Source organism: Triturus cristatus, chromosome 7 (genome assembly GCF_964204655.1).
Source record: "Triturus cristatus chromosome 7, aTriCri1.1, whole genome shotgun sequence".
NCBI classification, from domain to species: Eukaryota; Metazoa; Chordata; class Amphibia; order Caudata; family Salamandridae; genus Triturus; species Triturus cristatus.
In genome coordinates, this window is record NC_140590.1 from 192165006 (window position 1) to 192187415 (window position 22410).

At 46.6% G+C, this 22410-nt stretch overlaps 1 pseudogene; it reads right to left on the reverse strand.

Moving 5' to 3' along the window:
* Nucleotides 1–10443: 10443 nt before the first annotated feature.
* On the reverse strand, nt 10444–20954 carry LOC146809190 (uncharacterized; annotated as a pseudogene).
* Between the last annotated feature and the right edge of the window lie 1456 nt (nt 20955–22410).

Below are 22410 nucleotides of genomic sequence, written 5' to 3' on the forward strand. Positions count from 1 at the left end.
AGGAGGGGGGCCTCCAAGTATTTTGCAAGGGGGGGGCTCAAGTTTGGTTACACCACTGTGGGTGAGTTGTCTGCGTGGGTGGAGAGGATGGCGACGTGAAATGAAAAGAGGGACAGAACAGGAAATACATGATTTGGGAGGTATGCATATCACGGACTGGAGATACGGGGATGAAAAAAGGACTTGAGTCATTATTTAGAATTTGGCGGACAGGTTACCTAGTCACAAAGGTAGCTGATACCCGCCTGACTTATCACAAATGCCCTAGGTTGTAATACACTTGTAAGAAGGCATATGGGAATTTCGTCACTATTGTGAGACATTAACCATTCCACCAAACTCTAGGCGCTAAGTGTCTCAGTGAGGGCCAGCACCGGGAAGTGATATGAAGGGCACTGAGGGAGTGAATGAGATTACATTCACAGCCTCATGTTTTCAGAATAGAAACATTTTCAATTTTAATCGTTCACAACAAAATTATATGTTATTCATTTGTCAGAAACTGCTAACAAGCATTGACAAAGCCAATAAGTCTGACTTGATGTTGGTATGTGTTTGCTGCGTGATATTTCTGAATGCAATAACAGAAAACTCACAGAGATAGTTAAACACTGGGCAGGTGGTATGCTGCGTGAAGCACGTGCCCTTTATTAGACAAGTACGACGCTTTGAAAGGTTTCTTAGGTAGACTTCTTTGGTCATGTTATTATTAGAGAGCCACTCCATCTTTTCCATCCCCAAACCTGCCAACTCACTCACTGGCACTGTGTGTCACACATGGCTGTAAGTCCTACCCCCACCTACTCCAAGGACCTTCTAGCACCTCTCCCTTGGTAAAAATTGTATTCAAGTTGGGAGGCCTGCACCCCTCTTAAATCACTCACTTTACTTGTCTGCATCTGGAACAAGTTTGAAACTCTGGCTCGACATGTACATTAGGTGACTGAGTGCCACCCAGGCACCACTCAGAAGGGGTTAGTCTCGCCTCTATTCTTAGTATAACGGAGAGCAAAGGGCGAGATGTGATTCAGACTGAGGACAAGGCACATAAGAGGGGTGATGCGCTACAAAATAACGTCATGATACATGAAGATGTTGCGTGTCGAGTCAAGTGGCGTCTTGCGATACTTGTCTCGTGGGTTGTTTGTTCAATGTCTCCGTTGGTGTGTTCATTTGAGTGGTGTGGTTACCTCTCCTGGGGATGGTTCTGGAGTGGGGGAGGAGGAACAGCCAGGTGGGCCTGGGTGGCAGAGGCGACCAAGCTGTCCTGTTACTGAACTAGGCAAAAAGCAGAGTCTTACCTTGAGTAACTGATTTCTTCACAATACTATCATTCCTCCTCCTCCAACACTCCAGAACACATACTTTGTATGTCTCCTAGACTATAAACACAGGTTTACTGTGTAGCTTCGTTTCATCAAAGCAAACGTTACAAAATCCATTTGACAGTTTTACCGCATTAAATTCAATTTGCAGGACACGTCATTAGAGTTAAACAAATTAGAACATGAGCATAATGATTTGACAATTAACATTTCAAACCAGACGAGACATGCTCTGATATCCCCCATGGGGATGCTGGCAACTCTTCATCCTGTGATCTGAGCAGCTCCAAGCTGCCACAAGATGTTTGTTCTCAGCTGAAGCAATTACAGATCTGTAATACGAGGACTGAACTGCTTTAGGGAAACCCAAGGTTGTGGAGAACAAAGCAGCCGCCCTGCTCTCAAAACTCAATGTGTTTGTTTTATGCAGAGCCTGCAGGTTATTGCTCCTCAGGTTGTGGTTGAAGTGCTGAGTTACAAGTCAGTCACATTCCCACTCTCTGTTTTTTATCAGCCTGTATGACACCTGGTGGTGTTTGCCAACAGAGCCCTGCTAGATGCACTCGTTCATTTGTTTTCAGTAGGGTAGCTCGGTTTACTGAAAGCCTGTTGTAGTGACTGGTGGGTAACATGCCTCCATTACAGACATTCATCCTTCCAAAGTGGATATAATGAGTACCGTCAAGCGAGGTAATAGCGAATCCTGCTTTTAAGTGCATAGAAGCAATCCAGTTCGTGGTGTTTGCTATATTTTTCTTTCCATTGTGTATTAATAGCAGCAGCTGGGGTTGTTGAATAAGACATGCTGTGAACAGGAACAGTTGCACAGCACGTACGAACTTTACAGGTTGTGGCGAGTACATATGCAAGATGTTGTGGGGTGAATAGCGATGAATGATCGCTATAGACATGACAATATAAATAAAGAATTTCATTATGCATATTTAAAGTACCAGACTTAGGTTCTTATGTACTAACACATTTTCTCATAGATAGACACAGAATGGATAAAAACCTTCGATATATCAGGCCCATAATGAGAAAGTGAGATATGTTTTAATGATTATGATCCACTTAACATGAAGTCATTCTTGAGAGTCATCTTGTAGGAGGCTAGCAGAGGTGCAGAGGGCGTATCAGCCTGGAGAGAATTTAGAGCAGGAGTACTAAGTAGTGGAAGGACTGGAACCTGGAAGTCACTCAGGAAGAATGAGAGTTACTGAAGATGTAACTAAATAAATAACCCGAATCTTCAGATTATGAGAACCTAACCTAAGGGTGTCAAGAAAGCACTTGTTTCCCGAAAGAACACCCAAGTAAAAGAAAGAAAGGGACAGGGCAATTCCTTTCTTGAGTCCCCTCACTCACCAGGGTTTCCCCACGGTGACATGCTTCATCATTGGGGTCCTCTCAGTCCTCTACGGGCTGAGGCGTGCTGCGACTTGCGGATTTACGTAGGAGCACTGAACAAGACTATGTGTTGTGCAAGTGTTGTGGTGTGGAGTGGTTTAGAGTGAGTTAAAATAATTAACTAGTGGGCCAAATAAATTTTATTCTTGCTCCTAGCTAATTCGTTAAAAAAAGTGGGTGATATGCTAGAATAAACTACTTTACTGAAGATGAACATTGCTTGAGCGTAGGTAGTGAATTGGGAGCTATGTGCTGTGCACTGTTGAGTGGTAAAGGTTGCTTTCCAAACCTCGAGCCACAGAAACCTTAAGGTGAGTATAGGTTCAACAGTTTGAGGTCAGGTCTTCAAGCGCCATCCTCATTAAACTTCACCAACCTGTGGGTGGATCAGGTTTTCAGTGCTTATTCTGTCAACCCTCACCATCAGGGAGCAGCGTTTGCCAGCCGATCTCAGCCAAGAATAATAATCTAATACTATGGATGACTAACTGTTCTCAGAGACCGCACATTGTACAGATAATATTTGATCATGTTGAGAAAAACATTCATTACCTACAAGAAAGAGCTTCTCTTCTTAATAATCTCTGGGTGCTCCCTGTGTCGGTGCGTCTGAGCTGTTGAGGCACAGTAAGAAAACATATTTGTTTAGGATCCCATAATGTGGAGAGGTGAAGGAGCCACACACCTACTTGCTCATTTTACTTTGACCTGTCTACCTTCATCCACCTACCCACTCACATTTACCTACCCACAGTAAGCATTCCTACTGTCATTCACCCAGTCATCCTTATTCACCCACCCACTCAATGCATGGATATGCTGACCAGCTTAACCATATAGCCGCTACAAAAACACACAAGTTTGCCATTCACCTACCAAGCCCTGTTAGTAATAAAAAACAGGTTTATCTGCTTTGCTAACACTTGTTAGTTTTGCTGACTTCACACTTCTTGCTTAGCCTGCCCACCACCCCCATCTGCTCCTCCATCCCACTTTGCCCTGTGGAATGTATGACAATACAACACATGGTGTTACCATGCGGTAGGTAACAACGCGGTCGTTACAACAACCACGTTGTTACCACGCGTGGCATTACATCCCAAGTCATTTATACGACTTGCGCTAGGTGGCGCGCTGGATTTAGGAATAGTATAAATTACTATTCCTACTCCAGTTAGCGCAACAGCAGGGAAGGGATTAGATTTAAAATCCAACACATTCCCTGGTGTTGCACGCCACCTAGCTCAAGTCGTTTAAATGACTTGCGATGTAATGACACGCGTGGTAACAATGCGGTCGTTGTAACGACTGCGTTGTTATCGACCCGCATGGTATTGCCAGCATTGTAAACGCTGTCTCCCGCCCTGTGTGCTCCTCCCTGTCTCAACCAGCTACCCGCATGTACTCCTTCCCGACTTTCTACTGTGTGCCCTTGTTCCCTGGCTGCCATCACCTCTTGTTGCTCCTTCCTGCAGCTCTTTTTTGCCCCCAGTGTTTCCCTCATTCCACCCACCCACTACTCCCTCTTGCCCCCTCTGCTAATTATATTTGTTTCCTAGAATTGAAAGGTGGCCTGTATTCAAAGCTCTCTTACTTTCATTAAGGTTTTCTCTTTGTTTCTATGTCAATAGAATGTTGGGTGGTAAGGGGCATTAATTCAGGGGCGGCTCCACTGCTATTGCAGAGGAACGTTGCCCCACTGCCTTTCAGCACTGCAAAAAAAGGAAAAATAAAATGATAGCGCAAGGTTATTATAATATTTTTCTTCCATGCTGAGGCAATTTTGCGGGTAGGGCTATTCTTAGCAGTGCAGGAGGACAAATGGTGGCACTCTCCAAGTATCCATAACTGTTTGGCCAGCCGTCTAGGGCCGGCCAAACAGTCATGTGCACTTTTCCATGTTCTCCACCCAGGCTGTATAACAATCTTGGTGGAGAACATGTCCAGGCTCCCATTCTACGTCTGAGCGCCGAAACATGATGCTCAGACCAATCACAATGCTGCATTGCAGTGTTCTGAGTGGCTTAGGGGAGCTTGGGTGCTTCCTGCTTGCAGTCCCACAGAAGCCAGGAAGAGGACGGAGACAACGGAGGAGAGGCGGCAGCCAGCCACCCGGCCTGCCGGCAGGTAAGTGATTTGTTTTTTAAACTGCCCGTTCCCCGCCTCACCTCTGCTTCCCGGAAGCAGCCGCCACTGCCTTAGTTATAGTCCTTAGTTTCTTTGACGTCATACAAACTAAAGAAGGACTGTACCGTGAAGTGTAGGGGGGATTTCAGAGGAGGGAATAGCAATGCTTTCCATTGTTTATTAATTCAGGAACTCTTTGAGGCCGCTGCAGGAGTTTAAACTGCTACGGCCACACCCGGTAGCCGCACTAGTGAAAGAACTGCAGGATTGGACTCGGACAGAAAATGGACCCGGCGCCAAATTAAACGTGGCCCCATTAGCGAACCAGATAAGTAAAATAGTGGCCCATATTTGGAAATCAAGGTAGTTTAAAACTTGTAAAGGCCAAGCTGTATAGGGGCTTTGCAAGGTAAAGCAAGACTGTCATTGTCAGTCGGACTGAGGTAGAAAATAGGCCCCGGGCACCAAAATAAAAGTGGCCATCTTTAGTGAGTCAGACAGCTAAAGAAGTGGTCCAAGTTTGCAAAATGGACCAGTTTTGAATTTGCAAAAGCACACTGTATAAGTGCTTTGCAAGGTATGGCAAACTGAAAACATTTGTGCTTGATGAAATGAGCCACCCCACCACAACATGCCTCGAGGGATGTCACATGCATCCCGAGGGAATAAATAAAAGAATACCTAACCACACAAGGTAAGAGTGCAAGAGTACCCCAAGCATCTGTGTGGACTTTGTCTGTGGGCTGCATCCATTATCTGGATAGGCCTAGACAGAGAGGGCCTGGCCAGAGCCACACTGGTGATGAGGTTGGCATCTCCCATTGCGTGCACGGAGGGGCAGAACAGGCCGCCGCTCGACCATCTCATCGTGCTGTTGTCCTGGCAGAGAGGGTTTGTTGAAACTGCCTGCTTCCCTGCACTGTCGGCGGTTCCGGAGCATCCTGCTCTCCCTGGTGGTCTGGGAGACAAAGCGTGGTGTGCCTGAAAGCGCCCTCTACCCTCATTTAATCGAGCAGGCTGCCCTTGCAGCCCAGTGCTTGGGGACCTTCCCAAGCTGGAGGTGTGCTGCGTGGAAGAGAGAAGCACCAAAAGAAGAATCTTTGTGCTGTCTGCACACGATGTGCCTGCCGTGTGGTAAGAGTAAAAGTGAAATGGCATCAGAGTGAGGGCGTGTGAAGTGCATGTTACGTGGTGAAGCAAAACCAAAACTGAAACTCGAAAAGGAAATAGGAAATTCCTGCCTCATGGTGAAATCAAAATGGAAACCGGTGAATCAAAACTGAATCTGAAAACGAATACAAAACACCGGTGCAAGGACCACAAGCTATCAAAAGAGCTCACGGTGAAGCCTGTGCATACCTACAGTGCCGGAGAGAGGGTACATCCAGAGATCCCCCAAGTAGCCTTGGGACACAGGTGTAAGGAAGTGTTACAGCGACGCAGGAAAAGAGACGTCTTGTTCACGCAGTTGAGAGGTGCTATGGCAGAGGACCCTGTGCTACCACCGCAGCCCAGAAGAGTACAAGCCCCCATGACAGTGCTCCTGCCTTTCAGCCAGCTAGAAGATCGGCGACAGCTGCCCCGAGTTGGCACCACTGGTTTGGAAGACTAAATCACTTATTTGGCACCACATGTGAGATGGATGGTGCTGTGAAGGGCTTGCTGATGCTCCACATGGGCGGTGATGAACTATATGATTTATTTATGAGCCTTACCAACATGGGTGATGATGACTATTCTGACGTGGTGGTGAATGTGCTGAATAGACATTTTGATGTGCAGCCGAATCCTGACTACAAAAGATTCAAGCTACAGCAAATGCATCAACTGGAGGGAGAATCAGTCGATACCTTCTTTGCATGACTGCACACATTGTCAAGCACGTGCACAGGAAATGATAAAGAGGACATGATCAGAGGGCAGCTCATCCAGGAATGCAAGACCTCCAACCGCTGCAAACTGATGCTATGCCAACCTGGAATCACACTGGAGGAAATACTCATTCTAGCAAGATCCCACAAATTGGAAGACAGCCGGGCGGGTGACATGGAATTTGTCTTGGCTCATGGCTCTACGAGCTCGAAGGTGGCAGGAGTGGCGAAGGTCAATGAAGAAAGAGTAGAGATCATCAGGTGGTGCTCAAAAAGTACGGGGAAGGCTACGCTCAAGAAAAGCGAGAGATCATGTGGAAATTTTGGTATGATCTGCCAGGTGGGTGCACAGCTCATGGGAAGACGTGTCTGAAGTGCGATGGGCCCAACCACTTTGCCAAGATTTGTCGCAACACCACCCGAGAACTAGTTCCAGCACAAGAAGGAAGACAGCGCTGAACATCAATCACCTGTCACTAGTGGACCAAGAGGAGGAATCAGCTCCTCACCAAGAAGGCAAAAGGGGTCAGCTGGAAGATGATGAGGATGAAGATGTGTTCACCATCTCGTTCATAGGTCATAACAACCAGAGAAGGAGACCACCTCCAATGTGCCAAGTCAACATGAACAGGGTGCCGATCTTGGCTCCCATTGACACGGGAGCATCAGTTAACGTTATTGACTCTGAACAGTCCTAGAAGCTGAGCCCTCGGCATATGATCTTCCTGACAAAAGACAGAACATAAACTTATGGTGGTACAGATCCTATTCTACTAAGAGGAGGAACTAAAGTTGTAATAGCCAACGGTGACGTGAAGACGAAAACCAAATTCCATGTAACCAAGGGTAGCACATGAACCCAGTTAGAGTGTCACAAAGCTGAGGATTTGGGGCTAGTGTTCTTTGACCGAGAAGTCCACCAATCACATGCAGACAGCATCTTGACTGAATTCACACAGCTGTGCAAGTAAAACTTCTTATCGAGGACACTGTCAGACCAGTAGCCCTACATTACTGCAGAGTGTGTCTCACCTAAGACCACAAGTGGAGCGAGAATTGGACCAGCCGGAAAAGGATGTAGTGATTCAGAAGGTAGCCAGTCCGACCCCTTGGGTATCACTAATGGTCATTGCCCCAAAACCCAAGCAGCCCAGTGCCATCAGACTGTGCATTGATATGAGACTGCCCAATAAGGCAATTCGCCAAGAACAGCACATAACACCTACCATTGATGAGATGGTGGCTGATTTTAACAGCACAAAAAGTTTCTTGAAACTAGACTTAAACTCTGGATATCACCAGCTCTCCCTTAAGGAGTCCAGCTGGTACATACCTACATTTTCCTTGCATGTTGGGCTTCGCAGTTTCAAGTACCTCGGGTTTGGTGGGCATGATCAATGTCAGTGATGACATTCTCATCTTTTCCAGCACTCTAGAAGATCATCATACCCACCTCAGGGACACTTTAGATTGCCTGGCAGACTGTGGGCTGACCCTCCACCGGAGCAAATGTTTGTTCTACACAAATAAAATTAAATTCTTTGGATACGGTTTCTCTGCATAAAGCCTCCTAGTAGACCAAAGAAGAACGAGGCCATCAAGACAGCTGCTGGTCCAGGCAGCCCTTCATAGGTTTGCAGTTTTCTTGGAATAACCAATTACTTCCGCCATTTCATTCATCAGCTCACCATGCTGTCAGAACCTCTGAGAATACTCACAAGGAAAGATGTCCAGTAGGAATGGAGTGACAAAGCAGCAAAGGCATTCAATGATGTCAAGGAGGCCCTGCTACACAATGCCAAAATGGTATTATTTTCACCCGGCCTAACAAACTGAACTGATTTTGGACACTAGTCCTGCAGGGATAGGAGCTGTGCTGCTACAGATGAAAGGGAAAGGCGAGTGGGTCCCCATAGCATGTGCTGGGCCTGTTTAGCTGTGGAATCTGGCTATGTGCAAATCGAGAGAGAAGCCCTAGCTATTCGATGGGCCTGCAACAATTTCCATTACAGTCTGTGCAGGCAGAGAATTCAAGTGGTGACTAATCATAAACCTCTGGTGCCTCTATTTGCTGAGACAGCCCACAACGGACCACCGAGAACTGAGAGATGGGTCGTGCAGTTTCATCAATATTCATTTGAAGTGGGGGTCAACAACCGTGCGGATTACCATTTGTGACATCTGGTAATGGTGAAGGGAGGACCATACCAAGGGGATGACCAGGCGACAGAAAGTTGCTTAAAGATGGTTATGGAAGGCGCATGTCCACTAGCACTTTTTGTCTGAGATAGTCGAACATTCCGAAGCAGACAAGTGTCCACAGAAAGTAAACAATGTGCCAAGGAGTTACTGGTGTAGACACTTCCTTGATGGAGCAGGTGAGCTGACACCAGAAGAATAAATTACTCAAACTCAATGACGGCGATGTCTAGATAACCTCAGTGAGAGCGAGGAGGGTCTTGTACAGAGGGTGCACCAGATCATCATACCCTGTAGATTATGGGCCAGAACAGTATTTGTAGCACATCAGAGACATCAGGGCAATGCCATAACTAAAGTGGGGCTAAGAATAAAGGTGTAGTTCCCCAACATGGACCGTCTGGTCTAGGAAAAAGTTAGAACATACCACTCATGCATCATAATGGGAGGAGAGTCTCCTGTTGCCCCGGTCATCACCAAGGGGGCATGCACCCAGCCTTGGTGGTCCCTCAATATGGACTTTAGCAGTTTTACTGATGATTGCATAACACTAGTCATAATGGACAGTTACTCCAAATTCCCCGCTGTAGAGGTGGTCAACTCAACGGCATTCAGTTGGGTTCAACCCGCTCTGGACAAAATATTTCCATTGCTTGGCCTACCGGAGGAGATCAAGATCGACAATGGCCCTCCCCTTCAAGGTCAAGAGTTCTGCGACTACCTCCACCAACTAAATATCCTCCATTGCTGCATCACCTCAGCCTGGTATCAGGCTAATTGGAGAAGTGGAGTGTTTTATGAGGACACTAAGCAAAGCTCCTCAAATTTGAGTTGAGAGGGGTGAGAATCCTAGGTGTAGCCTACACCAGTTTCTACACGCATATTGACAAATACCCCATAACACTATTTGATGTACTCCGGGTGACCTCCTGATGAAAAGACCAGTGTGAGATGTCATGCCTTCAGGTCCCCACTGGCAACCTACTGCTCTCAATAGACACGCAGCTCCGGAGCAAGGAAAGGTGAGCAATGAGAGAGCTAGCCCAGCTCAGAGAGCAGTGAGCCCCACTCTCAAATTGGGAGACCAAGTAGTCATCAAGGATCGCCATCTAGGGTGGAAGTTTTGAACCCTGTTCGAAAGAGAAGCATGGGAAGTGGTGGGAATAAAAGGAACCATGGCAACTAAAAAGAAGTAGCACTGAAATATAGAAGAATGTGTCTTATTTATTTATTATATATTTATTTGAAAGTTTTATATAGCGCGAACATGACCACTGAGGGTATCAGAGCGCTTTTCAGATAGTGCAGTAGGACGAGTACATGCAAACACAAATGATCAACATATCGGCAAGTACATAGACTTAGAATGTCCAACATTCTCAAGAGCCTATCATCTAGGACAAAAACCAGCGTCAAATGGCCCGGGAGTCAAGTGGGGAAGGACGTCTGAGGCAGATATTTCTTCATCAAGAGCTCATTAACTTCTGATTTGAAGAGGGCAGAAGAAGGGATCACCCTGACTTCAAGGGGAAGAGAGTTCCAGATCCTTGGCGCCATACCTGAAAATGTTCGATTATAGGTCTTTTTTTCTTGAATTTGTGTGGTTTGAGTAAGAGGGTGCTGGCACTTCTAGAGGCTCTTGAACCACATGAGAGCTCCAGTTTCTGAGCGAGGTACATCGGGGTCTTGAGGTGGATGGCTTTGTGGGTCATACATTCAATTTTCAGCTGTATCCTAGCTTCATAAGGGAGCCATTTCAGAACTAGCAGGTCTGTAGAGATGTGGTTGAATTTTCTTGTGCCCTTTACTGGCCTGGCCACAGCACTGAAGGTCACCCTAAGGGAAGCCGTTTTCACTCCGGGCAGGCCACACAGCGTAGCACTGCCATAGTCCAGCTTTACGATCACCAATGCTTTTACTGCAGCCTTTAGGTCATGAGTAGGGAGATAGGGTTTGAGCTTCCTAAGAATGCAGAGTTGGAAGTTAACACCTTTGGTGAGGGAACTGATGTGTTTTTGCATGTTCAGACTCTTGTCTAGTATGATACCAAGTGAGAATGGCGAGTCCACGAGGTGAGGTCTGCCGTTAAGAGCCGTAAGCTGATTCAACCATTGTTCAATGTCCGGTGATTGCTTATGGGGTGAGATAAGGAGGAATTCTGTTTTTAGAGCATTTAGTTTCAGGTGGTTACGTGTCAGCCAGCTTTGTGTTTCCAGTAGGACTGAGTCGAGGGACTGAGTACCCTCAGGGGAGGCGATCTTCATGTATAATTGAGTATCTTTCACATACATGTGATAGTGAACGGTAGATGCTTTCAGCATTTCTGTTAGAGGCTACATGAACAAGTTAAAGAGCGTGGGAGACAGTGCTGAACCTTGGGGAACCCCCAGCAAAACCCGTACACCTTGAAGCGTTGGGATCTATTCAGGAGGAACGAACAGAACCAGTTAAGCACAGGCCCAGACAGCCCCATCCTGTTTTCCAGGAGGTCAATTAGAGTATCATGTTTGACAGTGTCAAATGCTGACGAAAGGTCAAGAAGGACCAGTAGGCATGACTCATTGTGGTCCAGCATTCTTAACGCATCATCGACAATGTGCGTTAGGGCCGACTCTGTGCTATGACCCGAGCAGAAACCAGATTGGCATTGGTCCAGGAGTTGGAAATGGTCAATATGGTTGCAGAGTTGGGCAAGCACACATTTCTCCAGGATCTTTGCTAAGGTGGGGATGTTGGAGATTGGGCGGAAGTTATGAATGTCCGAGGGATCTGCAGTAGGTTTCTTTAACATCAGAGTGACTTGACCCATTTTTAGGCAATCTGGAATAGCATCTTGCCGCAGTGATGCATTGACTATCGTAGTCCACAATGTTAGTAGGGAGGATCTAACTTCTGGGAAAAGGTTCGATGGCTACGGGTCATTGTAGTGGTTGTAAGGTTTCAGAGTCAACAGCGTTTTGCTTATAGCACATTCACCCAAGGTTTGGAAGAGACACCAGGAGGCATTGTTTTTGGGGAGGTTTGGTTGCGCCGGGACAATGAAATCTCTACCAGGTGGGGATAGGGAGGTTGGTGGACTGATTGACAGGTGGTTACAGGCCGATCGTCGTTCAGTTTCAAACTTACTGGTCTTATCTGTGAAGAAATTTGCAAATTCTTCTCAGTTGGGCAATGTTCCTTGACCCAGTGATGCAGAGTTTGGATGACTATTGGCTTGGGACTTGATGAGTTCGAACAGTTTTTTTGGGCAGGTTTTTGCTTGGTCTAACTGAGTTCTGAAAAAGGTGGCCTTCGAGCATCTGATGCGTTTGTTATAGGTGCTTCTCAGGGATCTTAGGTGGTAGAGATGTTCAAGGGATGGATTGGACCACCACAGCATTTCAGCAAGTCTTAGGTTTCTTCTTTCTGAATTAAGACTATCGGTAAACCATAGTTTGGAGAGTTTAGAGGAGATTCTTTTGAGCTGAAGTGGAGCGACCGAGTCTAGTACATTCAGCATTGCGTGATTATAATGGGCCATAAGGTCGTGGACATCCGACATGTTGGTGGTGGGGGCAGGATGTTATCCCAGAGAGCAGTCAGATCATGCAGGTTGATGTTCCGTAGGCATCTTTTCAACTGTTTTGGGTTCTTGGGTTGGGCTTTACTTGTTCTTACGAAATCCAGGATACGGAAGGTGATGCAATAGTGATCTGTCCAATCACACGGGAGGATTGAATCAAGGAGGATGGAGTTGGGCTTACCAATGACGAGATCTAGGGTAGCACCTTTGATATGCGTGCAGCTGTCACAGATTTGGATTAGGTTGAGGTCAAGAAGGAAGGATTTAAGGCTATTAACCACCACATCGTTTACATCATTCCAATGGAGGTTGAAATCTCGCATGAAGATTTGGGAGCCGTGGAAGTCTACGTTGGCTGAAATAATGTCCATGATCTGTTCTGTGAAGGGAAGGTTGTCACGAGGGGGGTGGTAAAATGTGTGCCGTTTACAGGGGTGATTGTTGCCCCCAGTCACTTCAATGCATAGGTATTCACAGGACGGCAGAAGGTCAGCCTGTAGTACCGTCACTGTAAGATTACTCCGATGTAAACAAGCAATGCCTCCACCTTACCCTGAGGATCTGTCCAACCTAATGATATCATAGTTGGGAGGTATTAAGAGGTCCAGAAAGGGGGTAGCTGAGTCATTAAGCCAGGTTTCCATCAGCATTAAAAGATCAAGATCCTGCTCCAGGGTTAGGTCGGCAATGTCCGCAGCGTGTTTAGCTGCCGATCTACAATTTAGGAGCACGTATTTGAGACTAATGATGGCGTCTGTTGGTGGTGACTCGCGTGAGTTTGTTCTCATTTAAGGTTCTGATGTTAGGCTTAGGTTCCCTGAAGGGATCCGTGTTAATGTATTCAATTTGTTGCAAGTTTGCTATGGTGTGTGGGTTAGCTGGAACATAAGAATGTAGGAGAGAATGAATATCTGTATCGGACAGGGAGGCTCTGCATCTGGAGGGGCACGCAGGGTCATTAGGGAGTGGAGCGGAGGCCCACCTATGAGGTATGTGGGAGACATGAGACGGTGACCTCTGTGCATCAAGGGGGGAGGGAGCCCGGAAAGCCTGCGATCAGGGAGCGAGCGGAGATGGTGATTTTTCGTGGTGGTGCAGCTTGGACTGGAGTTTGCAGACAAGGCCTTAGTGATATGTAGTAGACTGCTGACCTTTGTCTTAAGTTGTTGTAGGCAGCATGCTATCTCGCTAAGGCGGCCTTCCATGAGGTGTGTGGATGGGATTGGGAGGCACGGTCCCCGGGTTCCTGGGGCGAAAGAGAGGTAGTGAAGTCAGGGGAAAGTAGGTCGGGTGGAGACTGCATGTGTCCAGCAGGAAGAGATTCTGGACACTGGAGCTGCCCGCTCGGAATGGATAAGCTAGGGGAGGAGCTGGTGAGGTCAGGGGAAAGAAGGGCAGAAGGCAACTGGATGAGCCCAGTGGGAAGAGATTCTGGGCAGTAGAGCCCGTTTGGAATGGGTATGGAAGGGGAGGAGCTAGTGAGGTCCGGGGAAGGTAGGGCAGTAGGCGACTGAATGTGCCCCAAGGGGAGGGATTCTGGGAGGTGGCACGGCATGCTCTGGAGGATGGGTAGGATAGGGGAGCAGGGGAATGATGGATAGAGACCACTGGAGGCCAATGGAAGCCTGTAGGGAGTGTGAATTGGGCTGGTGGAAGGCGACTTGGAGAGAATCGGGGCGGTGTTGTATGCAATGGGGCTGGGGGTGTCAGGGCTAGCTAACCATAGGGGGGAGCGGGAGGGTTCACGAGATGACTGTACTGGCGCAGCTTATTCAATGCGGGCATTGCGAGGGAGTTGTTATTAGGAGTTAGGGTAGGAAGAGAGGGGTCCATCGAGGCAGATGTGGGATCAGCGGGTGATGGTGTCGAGGTAGGGGATAGAGTCTGCGAGTGCTGGAGGACCACTGGGGGTGCCTCCCTTCCGCTGTGTACGGGATTGACGATAACCACTGTATTTAAGATGGTAGGGAAAAATTTGTCAAATAACATTAGATTGCGGTCAGAGGCTTGTAAAAGAATGGTTCCATTTTTGTAGAGGGAGAGCACTGGGTGCCACTATCATTCTAAGACCATGTGGCGTTTTCAGGGCAGTGGAGATCTTGAGCAGAGAATGAATGGCCTTCCGCCATTGAGCATGACGTTTAGTGTGGAAGATGAGGTAATTTATGGTAGCACCCTTTCTGATAGAGAAGTTAGGGTGTGAGTTGAGGGTTTCCGGATGTGATTTAAGTAATCTATGTTTGAGGTTTTTTACCGCATATTTAGATACATTCGGGGAGTATCTGATTCAGAAAGCGTTGTGACAGGTTGGTTTCAGGTTGGGTGAGAAGACGATCTGAAGTTTAGGCTCCATACTGGCAAACGTCCTCTCAGCGCACAGGTATGGGTAAGCAGGCGGCTGGGCAGAGTTCGGCCCTCACCATCGGAGGCGTAAGAGTACCAAGCGTCACGGGCATGGGAATCTCTAATTGCTAGCAACGCCCCTTGGGTTCCTTAGGGTCGACTAGATTCAGAAGGGCCAGATAATCTAGGGCTAAGAGACCAGGGGTTGGACCATGATGAATAGTCTTAGTTCAGAAAACTCTCTGGCCATGGACCGTGTGAAAGTGGAGAGTGTGAACACGAGTGGGAACCTGACAGGAGCGTAGACAATCCCAGTGTGGGTGTAGTACACAATTATTCGTGAGATGGGCCATATCGTAGTGACAGAGGTGCACGGAGAAATGAAAAACAAGCTGCAGAGAAAGGGGATAGCTGCCCCAGTCACTTGGCCCAAATAAAAAGTGTGAGCATAAGGGTCGGCCACTATCTCCTTTGGGCAAACCTACAACTGAGTCAGAGGCTCCAGGACTATGTGTGCAGCACTTCGGTGCTATGTGGTGCTGTTTTCTGAGAAGATCTGCCACCCCTTCTGGCTCAGTGGTTGAACATGTGATAATGACAATAACTTGTTTCAGAAACATATTTGCTCTTTATCATTTGTTTTTTGTTTCTTTTCGTTAATGTTTTTTTATCAAAGGTTATTAGGGATGTAGTGAGCTACCCGGCCACAACACGCCTCGGTGGTTGTCGCATGCAATTAATGAAATTGCCCCTGACTTCTCAAGGTCAGAGTGCACTAGTTCCCCAGGCATCTTTGTGGGCTTTGTCTGTGAGGTGCATCCATAATCTGGTTAGGCCTAGAAAGAGAGGGCCTTGCCAGAGTCCACACTCACTGCAGGCAATGTTTTTGGCAATAGTGAGGAAATCAACTCCCCCTGAACATAAAATAGGTCCAAAGGCAGCCAAAAACAGCAGCCCATATACTGACATTTGGTATGGGCAGATTGTCCTATAGGCCAGTCCCAGTGCTTAATCTTAGCCTGTGGTTTCTTGTGCTCAGCACCGGCACTTAATTTTCATTACCAGCACTTATGACAGTCTGCACATGGTGGCGCTTTCAGTCAAATTTAAAAATAAGGACAACAGCTGTTTATTAATTCAATACACAAACATAAATTACTAATACCTACCACTCAGGCCGTTTTTACAGCTTTGCAGGCCTGGAATTGTCACACTTTTAAGAGTGTTATGATTAGTAGTGTGTTTGTGCTGTCATTGACAGCTCTAGAAGAGACAAGGGGTGGTGCAAGCTACAGGGGCTTCCTTACTAGAGCCCTGTCACTTTTGTTTTTTTTACAAACTAAGCACTGGCCAGTCCAATACTGCAGAACAGGAAAAGCCAGATCCAAGTCTGGGCACATTCACCAGGCAGTGCCATCGGTAAAACTGGTCTTTGAAAAAATGCCGTACCTCAAGCTGCAGTCTCTGAGTCATCACTTCTTCCATATGTGTTCATATTTTGTTTATGATTTCTGTATCCATGTTTACAATACCATGGGGCAGGAAGGTATTTAACCCCTTCGCTGCTAGGTCTTTTTCCCCATGCTAAGCCTAATTTTTGGCTATCTGGGGTAGTTTGCACTTAGGCCCCTGTAACTTTTTGACCACATAAGGTGTCCACGCCAAATGTACATCCTTTTCTTCTAAAATCCTGAGAACTCTAAATGTACAAAGGGTTTGTGGATTCCCCTGTGAGGGCACCGAGAAATTAGCCAAAATATGGTAACATTTTGGTTTTTAGGGGAAAAATTGGAAAAAAAGTGCTGAAAAAGAAAGTGTCTGCTTTTATTTTCTTGCAAATGGTATCAACAAACGGTTTGCGGTGCTAAAATCAGCATCTTCCCAGCTTTAAGTAACAGGCAATCTTTTGTCAGAAAGCCAACGTTTTCAACACAGTTTTGGCATTTTCCTGGGACATAGCCAATTTTTCCTTTTTTTTGTGCTTTCAAACTCTTTCCAGTTTGTTGTAGAAATTAGTGTGAAACCAATAATGGATCCTAGAAAGCTATACATGACTGTAAAGTAGACAACATTTTGATTTCAGCAAAAGGTCTTTTTTATAGATCTTTCAAGGTTTTCCTATAGAAATTAACGGTTGAAATAAAGAAATATTGAAATTGAGTTAAAAAAACAGCCATTTGTGCCTACATTTTTACCTGTAACTTCTTCAAAATATGGTAGATTTTTTAAGGCAATATACAGTTACATCTGCTGGACTCTTCTGGTTGGGGGATATATAGGATATATATGGTTCATCAAAAACTCTAGGTACCCAGAGCCAATACCTGAGCTGCCCTTTGCAGTGGTTTTTCATTTTGTCCCATGTATACAGCAATTAATTTGGTAAAATATAAAGAGTGAAAAATTGGTATCAAGGAAATCTATGTATTTCCAAAATGGGAATAAAATATAGAGTTTAGAAGCGGTGGTTATTTGCACATCTCCGAATTTGTAGGTACTGATACTGGCATGTGAATTACAGGGCATATTTTAGAATGACTTCATTTTTACACATTTGGAAGGCAGAAATGCATAGAAAGTCAACTGGCAATAACACCTGTTCTACTATTCTGTGTTCCCCTATGTCTCCTGATAAAATGACACCTCACTTGTGTGGATAGACCTAGTGCCCGTGACAGAAAATGGCCCAAAACGCAACATCGACACATCACATTTTGTCAGTGAAAACTGATACTTTTTTTGCAATGTGCCTAGCTGTGGGTTTTGGACCCTAGCTCAGCCGACACCTAAGGAAACCTAGGGGAATCCAGGATGTGGTGACCTGTGTGGCTCTTACAAGGTTCTGTCACCCAAAATCCCCTGCAAACCTCAAACATTGTAAAACAAAAAACACATTTTCCTCACATTTCTGTGATGACATTTCAGCAATCTGCTGGGAGCCACATACTTACACACACCCAAAATTCCCCCAAGTCTCCTGAAAAAAACAGTACCTCACTTGTGTATGTAGACCTTGTGCCCATAAAAAGGAAATGGCCCAAAATTTACTGTGGAAACTTCAAAATTATCTACCACCAAAAAGACTTGGCTTTGCGAGGGAGTCACCTGCCTTTTTGGTCTCTGGCTCAGCGGGCATCCAGGGAAACCCACGTAACCCCCTTATACTGAAAACTAGACTCCCTGGTGAGTCCAGGGAGGTGTGACTTGCGTTGAACTCCCAACGTTTCCCTACCCAGAATCCCCTGCAAACCTCAAATTTAGCTAAAACTATTTTTCTTCACATTTCTGTGCGTGGGAAAATTGTGGAATCACCAGGCCGACACAAATTTCCTGCCACCCAGCATTACCCCAGGTCTCCCGATAAAAATGCTACCTCACTTGAGTGGGTGGGCCAAGTATCTATGACAGGGAAGGGCCCAAAATGTCTTGTGGAGACATCAGAATTATCTATCACAAAATGACCAGGTTTTGCAAGGGGGCACCTGTGTTTTTAGTCACAGGATCGGCGGCCATCGAGGGAAACCTACCAAGCCTAGACATTTCTAAAAACTAGACACCCGGGGGAGTACAGGGAGGCGTTGCTTGTGTGGATACCACAATGTTTTCCTACCCAGAATCCCCTGCAAACCTCAAATTTAGCTAAAAATAACACATTCTCCTTACATTTCCACCCCCCCAAACAAATAGGCACAGTCTTTCTGCCCCGCCTGGGGGGGCATATATGGGCAACTGCCCCCCCGGGGTGGGGGAGAAAGCTTTCTAGACACCAGGGATCATTTTTACTTTGTGTAGGGGTGTGGGCACCCACAATGGGCATGCCGATGCCTCCACCCCCCCCAAAAAAAAATGGGCATAGTCTTTCTGATCCCCAGGGGACAGATGGAGGTTATTACACCCGATCAGGGACTCTTGCCACAATATGCCCCCTCGGGAGAGGCAGAAATACTGTGCCCATTTGTTATGGAGGGGTGGGGCATTGGCATGCCCATTCTGGCCTGGCCCCACCCCTACACTAAGAAAAGAAAATAGTTCCTGGTGCCTGGTGGGTTTCTGCCCCCTCAGTGGGCAGATCGGGGGCTATTGCCCCCAAATCCCCCCGGGGGCAGAACGACTGTGCCTATTCTCTTGGGGTGTGAGGACATTGGCATATTTATTCTGGGTAGCCCCCCACCCCTCTGTTATCAAACAAAACAAAAAATCCATGGTGTTTAGTGGGTTTCTGTCCCCCCCATGGGTGTATAGGGTGTAGTAACCCCCTTATACTGTCCCACGGATGGCAGAAAGACTTAATATTAGGGTACAGGTGAGGTGGGAGCATTGAGATAGCGCAAGCACATAGGCAGTGAAAGTGAAACAAGCCGATTGGCTCATTTCACTCTCTTTTTCAATGTAACTACGTCAGCGCACAATGCACGCGATCGTCAAGACATTGAAAAAAAAATTGCCTCAGGAGGTTGGGGAAGCTCTTGTCCAGCTCTGAGGCTAAAAAGAAGAAAATCCCTCTGCTGTTTGCAGCAGAGGGATTTAGTGCTCGTGTGTAGAGGATTTAATGGTTCCGTCCTCAACACAGGAACACGGTGGCACATGACAGAACCATTCCATCATGCACATCGAAGAGGTTAAGAGATTTACATAAGAAATCCGTGTATTGGCAAGACAGCGTGGGAGCTAGGGGGAGAAACAGCTCAGCAAGTTAACTGTTCACTGCTGTCCCCCTAATGCAACCCACCACATCGCTTGATAGAACATTTAGCAGGGATTTCTGCCTTTTCGATTTGTGTAAAACGAGAGCCACAGAGAAGCAGCTTCGCAGCTCTACAAAACAACAAAATGGAAATAGTAACAGCAAGCGGTACATGAAAACAATGCGGATGCGAGCAATCCGCTGCAGGTAGCTTACTCCTGCTGTACATGACCTCTGACCGGTGCTGGATTCATGGCTTGCCCTTCTGCTAAGTTCTGTACACTAACTGCTTTGGGCAGCCGAGAGGGGCCTGAGATTTAATAGAGACAATCTCTTTGACTTTTATTTTGTAGGGGGTTTTCAAAAGATCCATGTGTTTTATTTGTGACCATTTGGATGAATTTTTTATTTTTGTGACTTTTTAGTTTTGCTGTTTTTACAGTTTTTATTATTCACTGACTGTTTTTTATAGTGTTTATCTTTCTATACTGTTTTTAGGTCGAGCCTATAGCGGCAGCGCGCATGCGTTGCTCGATTTGTGAGGCATGCAGTATACAGTACGTAGTGAAGATTTGTGGAAGCTCTGCCCACTCTCCGCCCATTGGCTTGGGTCTTTGTCCTCCGCAAATGCTGTCTTCAGATTCATTTTGAGGCTTGTTAGTCCCTCCTTATGACGACTAAGTCGTCATTTGTCACCTCCCATGGTTACTGGCCCCTTTACTTCTCTTGTTACACGGTACGTGTTCTTAAGTAGCACTATTTATTTTATAGAGCTCCTCACCTGGTAACGCAGTCTGCCCTTGTCGGGGGAGGCGGTGGTTTCTTGCTGCCCGGGCTCTGCAGCTGCATACCCTTCAGCTTTCCGGTCTTGCTTCTCTTCCTCTAAGCTAGACTCCTCTTGCCAGTCTGCACGGCTTCCCTCCGTGGGGCTACCCTTCTCCTCTGCAGGCGGCTTCCCAGAACTCTCCCCGCTCTTGGGTTTCCCCTCTCTGCCGCCCTTGGCCTCCGTGTCCTCTTCCTCCGTGAAGGTGGTTAATCTGCAGGAAGCGATGGGCAAGTACAGTGCGATGGTCCAGGGGAAGCGTATGGTCTTGGGGAGCGAGGAGACCGGAGTCCCATCGGGCTCTTGCAGAGCCTGTCTCCATACGCTCCATCTCCTAGAGGACAGGGTGCGGGCCCCATCAAACACTGCACTGAGGAGTCCTGCCAGGGATTCACCTGCACCCGACATCCCGGGTGTTAGCCTTGTGCAGTCGCAGTGTCAGGTTGGTGTTCACCTGGAACAAGATGGCCTTAAGCTGTGCACGCTCGTAGATGGCGAAGTAGTCTCCAGTGTCAGCATAGGAGGCAAGATAACCCCGCTGCCTCCAGCCAACCGCCTTGTTTTTGGGGTTCAGATACCCATAGTTGTACGGCGTGTAGGCGGAATACATGGTATCACCTCAAGCTCCACACAGTGTTTCCCACACTTCATCCATTGCACACCGTGTAGTAGTATTTCAGCTGAATGCCATGCAATGTTCACACTGCACACAGGTTGAATTACACTGCAATCATTCCTGTCATAGCACCCACTGCAGGCAGCCTTAGCCTATTCACACTATACCCAGTGTGCAATCACTATTCATACTACAAGGCACAAGACATTCATACCAGAGATGCAAAACATTGTAAATGCCCATAACATTGCATAGTTGGTATGATTTGTGTAATTCCATCCAAAATGAATTCACTGCGTACGCAACTGTTGCCAAAGCATCTGCATGCTCACGTCACACACATTTCACCAATCGTATTTCACTCAGGAGGTTAAAGCTGGCCGCAGGGCATTTGAAGCACGATTTTCCCATGTTGTGAGGTGGAAGCTATTCAAAGGCAATATCATACTGTGAGCTAGGAACAGTTTAGGGAAGTGCAGCCACACAGCACAAACGACGATTGCTGCTTGCTGTGGAGACTCTAAGAACATGCTCCTCTCACTGTTGTCCTCACACATTTCAATATTTCAGTGTGGTGGTTAAGCTAAAATTCAACTGATCCATGCTTTAACAGGGCTGAATGTCAAAACAGCTGCAAAAATATCCGTGTGTTTTTTTATTTTGCGTCACCATTAGTTTAGTGCCCTCATGGTTGAGAGGCACATTTTTCCTGTCCCTTTTGTTACTCATGTACCGTTTTCACGATGTATTGTACGGAAGCAAACCAGTATTCATAGAGAAAAAAATAAAATGAGTATTGTTGACGCTAAACTGCATCAGCAAAAAAAGCAGCATGATGATGTATATGCGGGCAAACATCATCAGACCATCACACATGCTTCATGACATATGGACATCTGAACTTGTCCGGTATGCCGGTATGGCAACTTTTTAAAAAACTGCTGTTTCAAGAAGGTGGAAGCACATCCTGCAGAGGTAAATTTAAAAACAATAAAATGTGCAAAAGTGCCTTATTTGGGAAGGAGCACCCTTCCGCTAATTACAAACGCTGGGACCTCCAAAAATTAAATTGAAGATAAAAAGCGCAGAAAAAAACGCTATGGGAGGGGCGACAGACAGGGGATCAGCGGTTGAGCACCCAATGGTTCGAGTAAAATCTGAGGAGAGATGGGAAGAATGGGGGTAGGACAGATAGGAGAGCAACAGAGCAGTTGGGTATGGTGGAAAGAAGAAACAACAAGAAAAGAAGGCCGGTGTGCGCAGAAAACAAATTTGGTAGACATTTGCTGTAATGTGCTATGTGCTTCAGTACTAAAAAAGTAATTTTGAGGTTGCATAGTGGAAGTAACATATCATGTGCCATGGCAAAGGTTCCACTGACTGCAGGCAAATGTAAACATGGGCCAAAGAAAAGATTTCAAACACACAAAATGTGATAGGAGGTCTGCTT